At 32.0% G+C, this 18924-nt stretch overlaps 1 long non-coding RNA gene across 1 annotated transcript; it reads left to right on the top strand.

The window, feature by feature from the left end:
* The first annotated feature begins 396 nt into the window (after window positions 1-396).
* Window positions 397-11878, top strand: LOC111924625 (uncharacterized). Its single transcript, XR_002861751.2, has 3 exons — window positions 397-788; window positions 9016-9052; window positions 9312-11878. It is a non-coding gene; the product is annotated as an uncharacterized LOC111924625 (long non-coding RNA).
* The last annotated feature ends 7046 nt before the right edge of the window (window positions 11879-18924 follow it).

Below are 18924 nucleotides of genomic sequence, written 5' to 3'. Positions count from 1 at the left end.
ATTTTTCTGAGAGCTGGCGGTGCTCGGCTATGGTTTCTTTTGGTCTAAGGAAAGATTGCCATCTATTGGATGACCTTGGAAAAGAACGGGTTTTTACTATGCATGTGCTCTGTAATTCATGAAAAAATATAATGAAATTGAAGACTTCAAGCTTAAATTGTACATGTTACTATTGTTAAATGGTATAAAAGCTGCTTTATTTTAAAAACTGTGATTTTGAATTCTAGATTGACTTATGCTGCAAAATACAGAGGTAATAGGTGTTTGCTTTAGAAGGAATGAAATACTGGATGTGCATGTATACAGTAATCTCTGGTAGCAGTTCAAATGTTTTCAGAATATTGAATCCAAGTTTCTTTATTTGAGTTTTCTGTAATACAATGAAAGAGACTTAACCCAGCTATTAATACATTTATAATTTATTTTCCTCTCAAGATTTGTGAACGGACTGATTCTCTTCTCCTGAAAATAGTATTTGCCCAGCTCTTACAGAGGGTTGCACTGCATTGCATTTGAAACAAAAATATCACTCTGCTTGAGCTTAAAACATAAAGCTTGCTCTTTTTTTTTTTTTGCTTTTTTTTTTAAACTTAGAGCCCAAGAACTTGCCAGTCAAGATGAAAAACTTCTTCTAATGGAATCCAGCTTGAAAGCAACTCAAGAGCAGCTAAGTGAGCAAATAGCAGAAACAGTTCGCCAAGAACAGAACAGTAGAAAATCACAGACGGAGAGCTGAAGACCCTGAGAAAACATACTCTAACTTCTGAAGAAGAAATTAGTGATTACAAGTGAGTTACTTCTTTTTTTGGTATTTGAGAAACAAAAGAAATTAAAGTCAGCAGTAAATCCTTTTAAAATGTACTGTATTAATTGTTTCTCTCAGGTAAGAAGCAGTGTAAATGTGTTCTGTAACTCTACTGAATAAACTATTACATTTAAATGATAGATTAATGTATGTTTTAAAATCTGTCCTGCACTTAAAAAATTGCGTGTTGAGAAATAGTATTTTTAGGAGTCTGGTTTATTTCTAAAATTAATATTCTGTAGTGTTGAAATAGAAGAGTATGTGTAGTTGTTTATTACCTATCTGTTAATGGTATTCTCATCTTCCTCTTTTTAGAGACCAAAGGTTACATATGGGTCTTATTGTCTTTCTTTTTTTGTTAGAGAAGCTGCCTCTAAGCAAGAGGCTACCAAATTAAAGAAAATTCAGTGTTTGAACTTTTAGTCACAATAGCAAGGCATACATGAAGTTGTTAACATAAACCAAAAAAAGCAAACTGTATACTTTAGAAGAGTTTACACAGAAAAAAGTGACTTGGTCTAATCAGCCAAATTAAGTATCTATTAGATTGAAGACTAACTCTAAGGATTTAATCAAAAAGTAATTGTTCAAAATTATATTTAATAGTTTAGCTTAATATTAACTATATTTTATATTAAGCCACAAAGTGACTCATTAGAGTTCTTGTGATTTAGACTATGCTAAAAATTATTCACTTCAGTTGATGCTTTTTTCAAGCAGTCATTCTTATTAAAGTTATGTTGCATTAAGAAATCCCTGTATATACAGACTGAATTTCAAGCTGTTTCATAACATCATAGAGCATGATCAACATTTTACACAAGATAATTTGGCTGCAAAAAGAAAATCTGTTCATTTGGAAGTTGATTGAACATAGAGAGCTAAATGTTTTATCTCAGATTTGTGGCAAGCATCAAATATTACCTCAGCAAATGTTCCCTGAGGAAGACTTGCTAAATTCAGATGTAACAAACATCACACATCTAAAGCAAAATATTATATACTCTCAGTGTAAATGACTTTTAGACTGGAACTTCATCCATTCTTCAGCTCAAATGTTTTAAGTTAATATTTATGCTGAAGACTGGGAAAATCTTTGTGGAAGAAACATTGTCTTCAGTAATGTGTCTTCATTTCTTTAAATAAAATAGCTTGGTGGTTTTCAACCTGTAGTTATGTCTCTAAAGACATTACTAGTACTTCTCTAGGGAAAACACTGTCACTGATTTACTTTCCTAACAGCTTGAATCTTTTGCCATAGTGGGTTTTCTTAACTATTTGAAGTTATTCCTCAGTTTACAAAATGCCATGTTACGCCTAATCTTGTAGATAGCTCTTTGCAAATAAAAAGGATACAAACTTCTAGGACTACTGATTGTGGTAACTTAGTGTGAGATGGGGGGGAAGGAGGGGGGAGGTGGAATTGAAACTCCCAGCTGTAACTGATTGATTGTGTCATGAAATATAGCTTTTGAGAGAGCAGGAATTTTGCAAAAGTTCACTGAAATGAGTTTCACTAAGGTTGAAATAGAAGGCCAAATGATAATCATTAAAAGATTTTTCAGAAGGACTTTTTAATAGATTTATTTTATACTTTACATTAACAAATAAAACATGAATGAATCTCTTCACATGCAAAAATTATTAACTAAGTGACCTTTTTCTGTTCTGTTTTTTACACTTGTTCAGTGACTTTGGAAGTTTGTTACTTCAGCACATGTGCATAATAAACTTTGAGTAAGGGGAACCTTTTCTTATCTCTATAGATTATCAAAATTATTTTTTTATTTCAACCTTATGTAAAATTTTGAATTTAATTTTTGAAACCATTGCTTTTAAAAGTATTCTTCCTCATTGCAGCAGGATCACAGTAACCAAACTATTTGTTGAATCTGGAAAATTAAAACTGCAAACTCAAAACAATATGTTTAATAAAGTGGAACTGATAAATCTAAGAAATTAACAACTAAGTCATTTAAATATTGAAATTCCCCTTTAGAACAAGATACTGTGTACCTGAAAACAGTAATTCTGTGCCAGCCAGTATCTGCTCTGTTCCTTGAGAGACAGAAAGAACAATGCATCTCTGTCCCCTGAGTCTTTTGGGACAGGGAATGTCACAAGGGTTATATTTAGTCACTAGGAAGGGTACTGCATGTGTCATAAAGTAACATCCCTTTGGTGCTGACTTATTCAAAGTCATACAGTCCTGGATTTTTCCTACCTTCCTCCTTAGTGAATCTGACAAATGCAGCTGGTATCAAGGCGAGAGCACAGGATCATACAAAGAAAAATACAGCACAGCATAAATTGGTGACTTAAAACTACACTGAGTCCTGAGATTCTGCTATAGCTGTTGTGAGGCCTTTGAGGGGAAAGGTTAATTTCTGCATGCTTTTATTTCATTGTTGTAAAGTCCTCATTGTAAGTTATTTTTCATGGAAGTGGGGAAGAAAGGAAATGGTTGACTAGGATTTAAAAACAATTAACATCCCTTATATTAATTTATTAGTTCATATAGTCAATTAGCAAGAATAAAAATATTCAATTTTAAAACGGAGTAGAAACTGATTTCACAGGGTGCCCCAAATACACTTATTTCATAGGGAAACAAATGAAAGTTTTTAGAAGCCACAGGCTTTGTTTGTTGTATACTTACCCTGGATGAAATAAACCTAAGGAAACACAACCCCAGTCCCACTCCCCAGCCCTCCACCCTATTTGCCTCGGTATAAGCCTGTTACACCTGAAAGATTTGTTCGGAATGTCCAGTGGGAACCTGGAAATCGTAATAATTTGTAGTATCGATTGTGTGAAGCTATGCAGCTGGGGCCTCTAGTGAATAGACAGGAATAGACATTTTATTGATTAACTTTTACAGTCATATTTTCAGGACTCTGCTGCAACATAATTTTCACTTCCCAGCTTTGTGCTGCTGCATCATGAAACTTGGATTCTTCTCTCTTAACATTTACCCACCTGAGAGAAACAGTACAGACTTGTCTTTTTTAAGCTGTGGTCTGCAGAAATGCATAATATTCGGTGTGGTGAATTCTTTTAAATTTCCCCTCTGCTGTCACAGTAAAATGAAAAATCTTCACAAGTGATGTTAGCAAGTATTGAACAAGTTGCACATCCTCTCTAACCCCCCATTAGATGCTATTTGTAACATCTTCTAGTAATTCTATTTCTCCTTTGCATTTTCATTCTTATTTTTTAAATGTGTAAGATTGTGGCAAAAACAACCCTCCTTTTTATCCACAAATTCCATAAATGCTTGAAAGGAAAACCATAATGAAATAGATGCTTCTATTACTTAGTGAAATTTTAAAAGGAGAATAAAAAATGTTCACTTGAAAATCTGAAAGGAATTATCACTAAAATCTGATTAATTTTCAGGAATGACATTTTGAATTAACTAAAATTGCTTATAAGATTACTGAGAGGACCAGATTTCAGTACAGTTACTAATAATTTAAAAAATATCTGTAGATGTACTGAATTCTTATACAAACAAATCCCCAAAACCACTTTTTTTCATTTCTGGTACTATAAATTTCCAGAAAAGAACAAAAATGTCATTATGCCATTGTGAAAAGGACTGTTGCATATTTTCTGGTTTCTTTAGAATGGGTTAGCTTGTACATTAGATTCCTAAGCCATTTCTCTTTCATGCACTTAGAAAATTGCCAGTGAAATCTTCATGCACTTCTATTCATTCAGTGGCTGTTTATTATTAGTTACTTTATGCACTTACTTTCATATAAACCATGAACATAAGTTTAATAGTGCCTTGTAGGCTAAATATTCACCACCCCATCACTGGTCTTAATATGATTTAAACCTCTGTCATCCCACTACTTTTTCTATGCTGTGTTGCTATTAACAACTTCTAATTATAACAATGCTTAAGATATTCGTGGTCATGTTTCCTTTTGTCCTTCCCCTCTCATCAGAGACCTGGTGGTGTGCACCATATGGAGCTACAACTGAGGCAGAAGCTCTCCCACCCATAGCAAAGGGTTCACTTTGTTTACCATTGTCAAACTTATGACTGAATAATTCCTATTTTGTATAAAAGAATCAGGAAAAGTGTGGAGGACTTAAAGGTAAGAATAACAACATCAAATAAAGAGGATAAGTAGCAACTTTCTCAAGACGTCAGTGTCTACTAGTCCTGGCATAAGTAGAGATAAACTCAGTCAGGTGAAGAACTAAAAAATTTGAAGAAACAGGTAAGCTTCTTCCTATGCATGTGAAATTAATGTATTATTTAACAAACTAATTAATAACAGTATCAGATTTTAATGGCATCCTAGGCCCCAATCTTTCAAACATATGTGAATGCAAATCACAGTTTCACAGTTTTGTGAAGCCAATTACCCTATAAACATACGAAAAGCTGTTCCCAAGCTTGCAAGATTGAAGATGAAAACTGCTTTAAGGATCACTTTTTATTTTGTTTTGTAGTTGTGATGTTTTATTATAAAAATATTGAATTATGAAGTAAGGATTACAGGAAATCACTGAAATGTCTGACTATATTTTAATTTAGATTAATTTATTGGAAATCCAAATTAGTGTTTGTGTGTGTGATTTAGTCAAAGAACAGGGAAATGGTATTCCCTCTTCTGAATCTTTGTGGAGATATTAAATAAGATCAAACTAGTATTTCAGTAAATTTTATATGTTCTAGGTAGATTATCCCCTAAATGCTTAGGACTCCGTGCATAGCATGTTAACTGAATTTCTAGATTTCTTATTTAGTTTCTTTCTCCTTTTCTATTTTGACATATGCATTCTAAGGCTTCTTACAGTTTTGGTAACCTTTTCATTATGAATTAGGCAAGGTAAATTTTAAAACTTTTAAGAGGTAAAAAATTTGAAACGTTTTAAATGTTTATTAAATAAATTAGATGCAAAATATAACAAAATGTTTCTTAGAGCATTTTTTTACACTGTACAAATTCAGGACTAATTCTAGTTCCCAATTTTAATCACAGAATTCTAAGGTTTATTGTGACATAGCTGAAGGCTTCTTGACTCCATTACTTTATCCTTTTCTCTAAGAGATATTGCTAATCTGAAATATTTTAATCAGCTTGTGCCATTTAGTTTGATTTTTAATTTCTAACTATTACTGGAAAAAGTAAATAAGACATTAAGTAAAGAAAAATTTGTGTTTATTAACTTTGACATTATCTATTACACAAATATTAAAAAAAAACCCAACAAAATCATTATCTGTTCAAGTATAAGATATGATCCTATACATATGTGTCTTCCCAGACACTGTAGTTATGACTGAGAAAAGCTGAATTGATTGCAATGGAAATCTACCTGACAGTAAGTATTTGCAGAGGCAGACAAAATTATTTAAGAAAAGAGAATATAAAATTAAGAAAGACAGATGGACTCATAAGAGTGAAATACAAATAGTCTGAATCAGGATTGATTTCAACATAATGTGGTGGAGGAATCCCCACTTATTGATCAACTTTAAAGCCCATGCACAGCACTTAAAAAGATAAAGTAAGCAAGGTCAGATAATCAAAGCATTTAAATAGTAAAAACAGCAACTGCCACTGTAGACTGGTAAAATAAATCCATAATACAAATTGCTTTAGCAAAAAGTGGATGAGCAGCTGATCTTCCTATTGAACTTTTATACTGTTCAGTGACCACACTGGGGAGAGGATTGGAAGAAATGCCTTGAAGATCAATATTGAGTGAGAGGTAGCAGGGATTCATTCTGAACATGAAAGAATTACAAGTGTGAGAGCAGAGATCCTGAGGAAATGTCATCAAGAAAGATCCGTTCTTTTAAAATATCACATATATTATATGAACATACTATTAATTGATATCCTGTTATGATCTTCATGCATTCAAAGCTTATTAAATCAGAAATTTGCTTACTGAAAAACATAAAAATAGGACAAAAAGAACTAATGACTTTAATGAAATTAGTTCTAAGCATTTAGTAACCCCTGTCTTCAAAACAAGGGGAATTTTAATCCTCTTAATTAATATAGTGTTCAGTTGAGGCTTCTACTTTCCAGCCATATGCATTTCAAATTTTTGCTGCACAGGAATCATGAACCCAAATATTTTGTTTTTTCTCTTTTTTGATCTTTTTGGGTTCTTTGAAGATCAACATGTACCTGCAATTAACATGTTTAATATAAGTGCTATTTCTTCACATCTATTTGAAAGAGAATTTTTGCAGACATTTTAAATTTTCTGTAGAAAATACAATGCTGTAATGAAAGTGCTTCAAATTTCAGTTTTTCTTAAACTTGTATAGACTTTTCATTTTAAAACAGGTGTTAAAAAAATGCCATAGCTTTCATTTATATATTAATTTTTTCCAGCACTATTCAAAGAGTATTTGTGAGAAAGAAATACTAGAGGTGGAAGTACTACAGTAGCTCATTGTTTCAAATACATTGTTTTCATTCACTGTTTTATTATATCATTGTATGAGAAGCACTGCATTTTCATGGATATATTACCCCTTTAAAATGATGAATTCTTCTTTTTCCTTTATTTTTGACTGTAATCTTCCTTTACTTTCAGGTTCATTATTGTACCTATAAAAATGGTGTTATTTTTAGAAATTAATAATTCAAGGTGTGCTGGTATTTACATTTTAAAACAATAAAAATGGAACACTAAAACTAGGGTGTTTCAAGGATATAGAAAATATATTAAAAAAGAAAAAAGTAAAGTGGGTATTTGTGTTCTCTTTCAAGATCCTTTTTGACAAAATATGTTAGACTAACTGATTCCTAAAATCATGAAGTTTGTTTGCTATGGTTAATGTACCATACACCCTCTTGTAATGTATAATTATTTACAACTAGTATTGGCTCCATTTTTACTGTATGAATTGCTGATTATAGCAATTTCAGTGGTAAAATTGTGAAAAACCATATTCACAGTTGTCAAAGAAAGGTCAGCTTATTTGCATTCATTAGGAACTTGGAGGGCCATATAACATGCTTTTCCTTCGGGATTCTTATGGTTATTGATTTGTATACAACTGTAGGAAAAATTAATTGGAATTATATTTCACTTACCACTGGAGGCTGTATATTAATAACAATGGAGTTCTACATTAAAAAAAAATAAATTAGAACCAGCAAATTAACTAATTGTAATTTTTAAAAATCAAAATTATTATACTTAACTTAAAAAAGAATGTCTTTTGAGTAGCTGGAAGGAGTCTTTTAGTGAACTTTTGTTAATACTTACAGTACTTTTATTTGCACAAAAATGCATAAGCACTTATATTAATGTGACATAAAGAATTCAAAACTTCCTGTTTAGTAATGGTCTTTATAGATGTTTATAAACCAAGACAATATTTAATCATATGTTTAGCCTTCCTTATATAGTGAATTTTTCTTTTATAACTGTATAATTACTAACCCCAAAATGTAATTTAAATATATGAATAATTCTGTCCTAAAAAAAAATCTTACATTTATAGTCTAGTCACTAAAGACCTTTCAAGACCAAGAGCTATATAAAATCATAAGTCAATGTTATAGTCATCCTTGACTGCTAAGATCTTGAGGTATAAAAAAATATGGGTAACGTCTTCAAAAAATATCTACATGGGAAACATACCAACAATGTGGGGTCAGGTAAAGCACATTGTCAAACTGTGACAAACCTTTGTCTAAAAGGATAGAACTTCATATTTAAAGATAGCAGTGATGCTTAGGTGGCTTGCATTTGAAACCTTGTTTGTATTACATTGATAAATACTCCAGATGATTAGTGCATATTTCTGTGAACTTTTAACACTTTAAATGGATTAGAATGTCTTATTTTGATCATATCCATATTGTTCATTAAGATAAGATTAGGTCCTTAAAAAATGTTTGGCTTTTTTCCATTACATTCAAAAATGTTTAAAGTAGAAAATGTAGAATACAGTTTTCCATAGTGTGCATATATAACACATGTTTGAGATTAATCAAATCATAGTCACCTCTAATTAACAGCAGGGAGCAATTCCAACATGGGACAGGGCCAGATGACTAAGAAATGAAGCATATATTTGAAAGATGCAGAATACTAAGAAAAGGAAAATAGCTTATGCCTTGTGATTTAAAAATACTGCAAAATTTTTGAACCTGTGGTTCTGTACATGTGATTTAAACCATTAACCATACATTTTATTTTGCTTTGTTTTATAGCTGTGCCAAAAAATTTCAGAACCCTACAGTCTTGTAGGTAAATACAATTTTCTTTCATTGTTAATTCTTTTCAATCTTCATAATTAAAAATCTTAAAAATCCTGAGCATTGCAAGTTCAGATGAGCAGGTTTTGTTTTTTTCAAATTCTAAAAATGTCTGATTTGTATGCCAAAATTCTGTAATTTACCATGGTGTTTGCTTAGCACCACAGGAAAAGCAGTGATCAAGGACATACATTGAAGTAAGTTGAATCTTTCCTCCTGGCTTTTTTTATTTTTATTTTTTTTTTTAATAGGAAGTTTTATAGCTGATGAAGAAGAAAACTCTAGGAAAAGAAATGTTGTGTGATGAAGACAACTGGAGAACTAGATACTTTCCTGTCCTTTCCGTCAGACATAATGAAGATACTACCTCTGAACTTCTCCGAATATCCAGTGTGAGATGCTGCTGTCTGATCTGGGGTAGACTGAACTTTGCCAAGAACAACTGTAGGCAATGTTAATTTGCTTTGAACAGTTAAAGGTCTTTATAAAGAAGCATTAACAAAAGACATGAGAAAACAATGTTCAGTTGTGCCAAGGTCTCTGACTGGGAGTTTGTGCCAAGGTCATTCTCATTGCTGTGTAGGACAATAGCTCCAGAGCACACACAAGTTTTTCTGTTTCTCAGTGACTCAATAACTGCTAAACTTGCCTATGAAAAGGGGAAATCTCTACAAGAAAGACTAGAGAGCAATTCCTCTTAGATCAACATGGAATAATATTAGTTCAAACTGTTCAAAATAAAAAGAGAAATTAATCTCTGTTCTCATATATCCCAAATGAGAGCTCTGATATAAAACATTTCACTTATTTTTTTCCTTAATGTGAGCCTCCTTATCTTCTTTTACCCCGCGTTCCCAAATCTGTTTACTTCAGCTGCCTATGTATAAAATGATAATAGAGATGTATTCTCATATCATGGATGCTGTTATTTATGAAACACTCAGACACCATTGTGTTGAAAATCAGTGACTTTATTTATGTTGTCTTTCTCGTTGTGTCCCAATGTGAGCTGTGTTTCTCAGTTTAAGTCATGTAAGCTGGTGTATAGAGACATTATCTGTAGGCTGCAGATTGAGAATTTGCCACTGAAAGGACTAGAAGTTTTTCCAAGATCTTGTTTTGGACTTTACTATTTTGTAGAGTGTCCGTGATTTTTAAAAATCATTACATGAGTATTAATTTGTAGGTTTGGACACTCAGATAGAGTAAAATATATATATTTAATTCACATCAGTACATGAGTATTGTGCTCTATACACTAAAAGACAAATTATAAGAAATAAAAATGTTTAAGTGTTTGTCTGCTAAGCGATAAAAGATATCATACAAGTTATGTAAGGATGTTTAAAGAAAGGGATACTACCAAGTGATAAATCTAAAAACATGCAAATATGCTTACCTAGGTCAGACAGAAATTATTACACTTGGCAACATTAATTCTGATGTATGGGGAATGCTGAATGCCACAGTAATGTTTTTTTAAAGTAAAATCTGCGTCAGAGCTTGTTTCCAAGTCAGAGATTTCAAGAGATACCCAACATAAAAATAAAATTGAATCAATCTCCTTTATATGGATATTTTTCAGAAGGAACACCTGAGAAGGGGTTCCCTGCTTGGTGTGCTGTATTGTCTGACTTCATCAGATCAGACGGAGATTTGGCATGCAGTTCCGCTAGCAGGGAAGTAAGAAGGTAGCAAAAACCCCCAGGAAAAGTGCATGCCATAGCACAGCACCAACCTTCTCCAAGACACAAGAATTTTCAACAGAATGGATGTAGAACTTAGACAGATGATAGTTCACTCTCTCTGCATACATATTCACTCATATATTTATTTGCTAATATTTTCCTTAGAAATATCCATATAATTTTCATTTACACTTTTCAAGACAATTGGCCTGCCTTGAGCAAAAACTTGGCAAGACAAATTTCAGTCCAAACAGATGAAGCAGGGAAAAGCTCTAGGTAACTCAAAAGTGTGTCTGATAATAGAAAGTTTTGTGGTAGGTGGAAGATTTGTATACAGCTGTAATGGCACTCTGCAATCAATAAATCTACAACAACTGTTTTTTTTTAAGACATCATCTTGATGAAACTGGTGAGTGTGCAAAGGATTTTTTGCCCATAGACATCAAATGAAACTGAAAATAACAAATTCTAATGAAGGAAACTTAACCTTGATGTAAGTGTAATACTGCCTTACCTATCATTTTCAGAATTGTGTATTAGTCCTTTAAGGATAAACATCATCAATATCATGCAAAATTTCAATATAATTTTTTAAAGCAAGGAAATAATCTTGTTCTTTTCTTGAGTTTTTTCAAAATTGTAGTCAGAGATTTATAAGGGTTAGACTTTGTCATCTATTGCTGTCTTCAGTATAATCTACAGCAGCCACTACCTCCTCCTAGAACCAAGAGGAGGGTTGAGAGACTGCCATGACTTTGTTTGATTTAACATTTGATTTCAAGTTAATTGATTAACATTGATTTGGAATTCCCTGTCAGGTGGATATTTCAGTTGTCAGAATTCATAATGGCAATATGCATCCTATTTCTAAATCTGGTAACCCTTAAGATTACATGAGAGCCCTTCTTAAGGCTAAAAGAACTTTAGGTCTGCAAAAAAACACTTGAATGTTTTGAAGTAGAAACTTTTATCATTGGACCTGACAATGTTGAGTCCATCCTTATCATTATAGACTTCTCGCCAGACTTGAGTCTTGTAGATTGTTGTGTTGACTAAAGTTAATAATAGCCCACTCATTTCCTACCAAAAATGAATGGAATTTTTCTGAGTGGCTTGGCTGATTTTGTTTCAGTTTGTATATTTGTTTTTTTTGTCTGTAGCTGTTGTGGCCCAGTCCACTCTGTGGGTTAAGGGCAAGGTTGTTTGATTTACTCTGAATGGCGCGCAGGAAAAAAAACCAACAAAATTCTCGGGAGGTTCAGTATCAAACTTTTACTTGCAAACTTTAGAACATTTAAGGCAAAATAAGGTATTTGTCAAATTTTAAAATGTAGCAATTTTGGTTAGAAAAGCAATAATAAAAATCCTAAAATTAACTTGAGAAAACGAATAAGAGAAAAGGAAAAAAGCAAAAGTATAGGAGTAGAAAGGTATAAAATCATCACCTGTGGATCCAGAAATTAGACCTGATTTTTGAAATTTTGAGATCTCTTGGTCAAAGTGAAGCTGCAGTCTTGACCCACCACAGGTGGGGGTAGCCTTCACTTTGGAATGAAAAAATAATTTTATACCTAATGATATTCCTGGATGGAAAAAAATTACAAATTTTAAAGAAAGCATGAGCAATAGCTGCGGTAATAACATCTAACTCTTGTCTAGCAATTTACATTCAGAGATGTTATATTTTGCTAGGGATGTGTGATTTAATTTGATTTTTTTAAGAATACTAGGATTTTGTATAGATGCATGTGTATTTATGTATTTATTGGGGAATAAAACTGATTTTTATAGATTTGGACTTTGAAGCACAAGGTAGTGAAGTGTCTTGTCTTAGGTATCAGCAAAGATAAACACGATACCACGTGAATAACGGGACGTGAAAATGACCAATTGATAACGGCAAATGAACGTGGGAACTCACAGGAGCCACCTATTCTACTGAAAGTCTATGAACTGAGAATCCATGGGAAAAAAGGCAGTGCATTTTTTTCATTTTTCTTTCTGTGAGAAAAGGAACAGGCAACTTGGTGTTGGAATTGGTGTTTATTAAAGGGGGAAAGTGCACACAATCTGACAATATTTGCATTCCGTTTTACTCTACTGTAATTTTCTTGTCCACTCTGGAGGTTTGGATTAAATTCATTTTCTATTGTTAAAGCCATGTAAACTCAAGAAAACTAGTTTTCTCTGCCTCCTCTTCTCTGGCGTATGTACTTATATAGAGAAATATCTTTTTTTTTAATTTATTTTTGCTTCTGACTCGATACAGTGTAAAAAATAGTGAAGTTTGAGTACTTACACTTCTCACCTCTGTAATTAATACACAGGAAAGGAAGTATTGAGATAAGTGGAACAATATAATAAAGTGTTGGTTTAAATGGGATACTTCTAGAAAAAGAAATAATTTGCAGGAATGAATGCTTTTCCATCTAAATTGTACCATGTAATATAAACTGGTTTTAAGCTTAAAAAGAATGTAAATCACAGAAAAAGTGGAAGAAGGGATTGGCTGGACACAACAAAAACCCTGCCTTGTGCAGGAGGAGCTTTTAGAAGAACAGGCTCAGGTGAGAATTCTCCAGCTGGACTAGGGTGCAGTGAAAAAAGTGATAAAATACTATAGTACTCAGGTAATAGCCTTGGTACAGTAAATTAAATTGAAGCTTAATATTTGAAGTAATGTAAATGAATGTTCCTCCCTTATTTTTTCACTAGAAAAAAATCACTATTATTATTTAAATAACATTACCTGTAAAATTCACTTTCAACACATGAGAGTTATTACTGAAAATGTTTAGTCAACATAAAAGAGCATTACTTCTTTTTAAACTCCTGTGGGTGGGATTCGTCTTGTCTAACTTTAGAATTCCACTCTATGTGGAAATACAGGAGGGAAGTTCCTAATTTCCCATTATGGTTATTGGAGACTTAATCAATTCAGAGTGGAGCCAAGAGCTGAGCAACCACTGGGACAATTGAGTATTAAAGTGTGTTTTCTGACCAGTCTAAAAAAGTCTCCAGATTTCAACCAGGCCTCCACCCAATGCAATGGAATTGCAGTCACACATAACCAACTAAATGCAGATGTACAAACTGATAATCTGGTGAGTTACCTTTCTCCAGTAATTCATTAAATTGTACAAATTATTTTATTTATTTATCTGTTATTACTAAATGTTTTGCAGTCATTAATACAGGTCATTGCTCTGTAAAATAATATTTAAACACAAGAATTTAAAAGGGAGTGATTTATGACATAGAGGAAAAAATTAAAATAATAGATGATCTTTCCTGTGTCTGTGTGTTTTATTGTTTATATTTAGGGTAATTTTTTCTCTTGCATTTAGATTTGTTTGGTTGGTTGCTGGCAGTGTATTTTTTTTTTAATAGGAAAACAAAAATATGAGAGAATGTGGGAGATAAGAAATTGGGAAAATAGAAAAAATAGTAGAATGACAAATACCCTTTTCCACCCTACTGTTACCATAACATATCAATGTAGATTGATTATTTGCTGTATTATTTCACTAAAGAAGCATATTAACTCTGGACCTTGGCTGAACCTTGAACAGAAAGAATATAACATGCTTATTTTACTGAAATTTGTTGCCACCTGTGAATCAGATGGTTGCAAAATGTTTCCATTGAAAATATTTAAACATTTGGAGGCAAATAGAAAAAAAAAAAGATGCAGGCTGGATAAAAGAAACATATTTTAGTTTTTGAAGGTTTCACTACATGCAATTTCAGTGGAAATAGTAGCTGAAGAATTACTACACAAAACTTGGACCAATTTTTTTCATTTATTTTTATGGTTTTTTTGCATTTCTGGTGTTTCTGAAGTATATCCCTCAGGGTACTAAAAAATTTAAAATACAGTAAATTTGTAGTTGTTTACTTGAATAAATATTTCATCATAAGGTGACTTGAGAGAAAAGAAAGATTTAATGTAGAAGTAAATATGAAATGAAAATCAAATCAAGCAAGTTAAATAAATCATTCTAACACTTGGATTATCAGTGTATCATCACACTAATTTTTTTATGCATGCTGATTCTTCCCCAATAGAGGCAAATTGCCACTGGGAGCAACTGGTGCCATTAAGCTTCCAAATTAGTCAGTTCTCCAGCTAAGTAGCTTGGGAAGGTACACTGAAAGTTTCATCATTCTAAAGACTCTATTTATTATCTTTACTTATGTTAAGAGTTCATTAGAAAGAATTTTACATTGAAATATGGTAACTTTTTAACTTCCTTTAATGCAGTCACGCATCTTTAACTGCCAGACATAAAACTGCTTAATTCTGTGGATATTAATGGATTCATATGTCATAAAGCCAGAAGAAACAGTGTAATCGAGTCTCACATGTGACACAATATAGGCCATAGGACTTCAGTGAATTAAGTGGTACGTCATGTCTAAGTAAATGTGGCTGCAATGGAGCATATTAAAATACAGCATACATTTTTTTAATACATCCTTGACTTAAAAAAGCCACTGTAACAGAATTCATGACAATCCTTCACAGATTCTCTCAATAAATCCAGCTTTTGAGAACATGCAATATGTTAATTCTGAATATTTTAGCCTCTTATTCATAATGTCATATGAAACTTAATATAGAACTAAAGCATGTTATCTTTTCATCTTAATCAACGGTACCTGAAATTTCTTAAAACCAATATAGCACATAGTAGGACAAGCTGTGTTTACAGGACAGACACAGTAATTTCTTGTATTTGTATTAATCTAATTATATTAATCTACATGTGTTCTTTATATCTACAGTCAATGCAAATTAATATGGATTTATGATAACATTCCTTCAATAGTTTGAGTGGAATAGATTAGTAAATGCCAGGAAAAATTATTTCAATCTCACAGTTAGACCTAAAAAAATATTAACAGAGAATTTGTAGAGCATTATATTATGAGTTTTTAATTTTTAAAATACCTTTCACAGTTTCAAAGACCATACAGCCTAGAACAGTCTAGAATTTCTTTTCTAATAGCTCTTCAAAAAATCTTAGGAATTCTACATAGGAAAGTAAAAATATCTATGTACTTCTGTGACTGCAATCATTTTTATCCTAAACAAGGTACTACTATGAATGCCATTGTCACTTTTGTTTTCTTAGATGTCTTCTCTTTTGAGGATGGAGTGATGCAGATGTATATAATGTCATTGAACAAATTAGTGAAAGGATCTTACTTTTATATTCAGATTTCTTAGATTAATTAAATCCCACTCACTAATTTTTTGTGGTTTTTTTTTCTCTTAATACACTGTTTGTACACATATGAACAGTGACATATGAGTGCATACATGCAAATCAATGTGCATGGTTATGTATATATGGAAGTTGTCACATAAAATTTATAACAACTTTAGGACGTATTTGCACCTCAAAATATTACTTGTTGAAAATTCTTCTTGCCAGAAGAATTAATAACTTCTAGTTTTGTAATTAATTCCTACTCATGTGTTTTAAATTGATAGAATCAATCAAAATAGAATTAATCATCACTTTAAAAATTAGTTTTAGAATTAGTTTAGTTTTTTTATAGAGTGGTATTTTAAAAAATGTTTCAAGATATTACTTACCTTGAAAGATAAAGTGTTCCTTACTTCGGTAGTTGTAGTTTAGCATCTCCAATACACTAATTTTCTCAGAAGTTTCTGAGGAGAGCTCAGCTTTTTTCCTCCAAGTCTAGTTCTAAACCCCATGTTTTAAAAGTCTTCACAAAGTTAATTTTAAATGTTCAGAAGTCTGGTAACTTAAAATAGGTTAACTTACCTTGCACCACACTTTGCTTATCATGTTTTTGAGAATATTGTTCCACTACAGATTTCTAAGTCAGTAGCATTAAGATACCAAATGTTTCTAAGCAGAAACTTAAGAATCAACTTACTCAAAGAGCTCATTTTTGATTTGTTTGTTTGATCCTCGCAACAATGATTAACTGGTATTAGTGATTATAAGAATAGCATTTCACAGTGTTAATATTCCATTTGAACTTATAAGAAATTTTCTGACAACAGTATTATCAGTAAACTTCTGTGTATATGTTACTCAAAGAAATTTTATAAGTAACTTCAGATTTTAAATTGTATGGACTATATCTATCTAAAATAAGTAATATGTATCAAATTATTCTTTTGATTTTGTTTCCCTTTTGTTTCCCAGCAGCAAAAAGCTGCTGTCAAAGGTGAAAAGATCTTTACTTTTCTAGTGGAATTCCTTTTCATTTCTCTCATTGTTATGGATTCATAAGTAAGCAATTTCACATTTTATTACAAAATAAGTAGAGACAGGTGTCTAGAATATTGGGAGAATGGCATACTCAATTTCCTTGTGGCATATATTAAAGTTTTAGGAACATATTTGTCTGGTTTTCTGCTGGATTTAGTCAAACTTCAGCTGACGGGTAAGTAAGCATTGTACAAACATTTCCTTTGCTGTACCAAAGTTTAGCTTCTCTTCATTCAAACTTCATGATTTCTTGATTTTTGCATATAGTAGAGTGCTGTTAGCAACCAACACAGGAGAAACTAAACTGTAAATAAAAAAGGCAAATAAAGCATGAAAAAGCCAGACATTGAGTAGCATATTGTTTTAATGCAGAATAAGCAATATCTAATAAAAAATTTTTATTGGCTTCCTTGTTGCTATTTAGTGTTACTGTTACTCTAACAATGGCTATTAGATTGTAATATTTTTGTTGCTGTAAGACCATAAGTCTTAAACATCTTCTAACTACTCTATTTCTTTGAACTGTAGCTTTATCTTTTGAAAAGATAATATACCTTAGTTACACCACAAAGGCGGCTGTAGGCAAAAATGAATTCTAGCCAAGGTGACATCACTTCCTTTACAAAATGGAATTAAGGGTATATGGCCCACTTTTGTTTTATTGCATGCTTAGTATTGGGCAATTTAAGTTTATAACACACTTCTGAGTGAGCACCAAAAAAAAAAAAAAAAGAGTCTGAGAGTCATGTCTATGAAGACTCTTCCTTTCATTTCTCCTTATTATTCTTTAATCAGAACTATTGCTTGTAAGTCACATGAGACCAATCTCCAAAATGCATGCCAATGAATAATTTACTCGTGATTTGGTATAATCTCAGGAGTCATTCAGGAAACCCACATGATGTATACTGCTTAGTAGCAACTTAAGTGAGGGGTTTGAGTATATCTAGGTGCATGCTGCTGCTCTAGCATTTTTGCTTATATAAATTTTAACTTCTCTCTCTAAAATACTTTAGAAATTATGTTTTCATTTAATTTATTTTTCCCTTAATTCCTCAATAATTGTTCTCTTTTCCAGGTTAATTTTAGGAAACCTGTAGACAGCCACATGCAAATGCCTTTCTTCAAAATGGAAATTTCTGGAATTATAGCCATTATGTACTTACAGACACCTGACATTCTATGTACTGTATCTACTCTACAACAATTCATGCTTATGTAAATTGGGATGTAGAATAGTTGATGCCTTTATGTCGCTTCACGACTTTTATCTTCTATGTCAAATACAATTGAAAAAATATCTCAGTCTTGCTAAATTGATGTCATGACACAAAAGGTAACCACACAATGAAGCAATGTTAATTTGGAGAAAATATTATATTGTGAGAGGAATTCTATCTTTTCATATATGAGAAGTTACATTAGTACTAGAGAAACTACTTTGAAATAAATAACAGCCTACATCTTGGAACTTGAGAGGGAAACCATGTAGGCTAGTACCTCTTACCTTTTTCTATGCTGTCAAGGTTAGCACACAATTTCTCTTACACTTATATGTTTAGAAAAGATCACACTTCTCAGTAAGCTTACAGCTTCTGGAACAGTTCCACAACCATTGTGAAAATTAAAGAATTGAATTATACAATTTCTATTTCATTATTCATCATCCATATTCAATATACTTATAGATGGCAGCCAGACAATATTTTATAGGAGGGAAAAGGCTCTAAATTTTCAAATATATTATCCATATGTCTGATTTTTAATTTCCTTTCCTTGAATATATTTGCCAATAAAATATCCAGTGAATTTGACAAAATCTTTATATTTTTGGGGCTTAATAGGTCATGCTTGCAGATGGGGAAGACCAGAGGATAAGAATATGTTCTACATTGAGAAAACATTATGATTTCATGCTATGT

The sequence above is a fragment of the Cyanistes caeruleus genome, chromosome 1, assembly GCF_971803275.1.
Source record: "Cyanistes caeruleus chromosome 1, bCyaCae1.hap1.1, whole genome shotgun sequence".
NCBI lineage: Eukaryota > Metazoa > Chordata > Aves > Passeriformes > Paridae > Cyanistes > Cyanistes caeruleus.
The sequence above is the reverse complement of the archived record's forward strand: the minus strand, read 5'-3'. Positions and strand labels throughout refer to the sequence as shown.